Raw genomic sequence first — 658 nt, 5'->3', positions numbered from 1 at the left:
CCACCAATCCTGATGCCACAATTCTCCTCATAGAGCCCAGCCTCTCGGATAATCTGCTCTGCATACATGTTGAAAAGGTATGGAGACAGATATGACACCTATATACAACAGAACAAAACACTGCCTGATTCTGCCTTAACCTCATGATTATTGCTAGATTGGAACTCGGCCATACTTTTGTGTCAATCTATTACACTTAGGGTCTTTCCCTTCTATTTCTTTCCTTTTTTTTTTTTTTTTTTAGATTCTATATTTTACCAGGGAATCCTGATAACATTTATAATGGATTTGAGGAGTCTCACCATCATTATTTCTAAGGAACAATTTGGCTACATGTCTTTCAAGATTGGTTTGTTCTAGCAGTCAATGATATGTTTGATATCCATTGTTAACACCATGATATAAATGGATCAATTCTTTCATTGGTCTTCCTGTATATGGGAAGATTGAAATTATATTAGATTAAGGATTAGATTAGGTTAGATTAGATTAAATTACTCTTAGCTTTTAAACGTCCTTGAAAGCAGATTTGCAAACCCTGCATGCTGAAACAGAGGACCTGAAGCACCTGCTGCAGAGGGTCAAGGACTGCAGCCTCTCATGACTGGACCAATTTGCAGCATCAGGATGGATGGTGATGAAATTGAGATTGTTCACA

This window comes from Elephantulus edwardii, unplaced genomic scaffold (assembly GCF_000299155.1).
Source record: "Elephantulus edwardii isolate Elephantulus edwardi_28Jun2011 unplaced genomic scaffold, EleEdw1.0 scaffold00012, whole genome shotgun sequence".
Classification (NCBI taxonomy): domain Eukaryota; kingdom Metazoa; phylum Chordata; class Mammalia; order Macroscelidea; family Macroscelididae; genus Elephantulus; species Elephantulus edwardii.
This window is presented reverse-complemented; position numbering follows the sequence as displayed.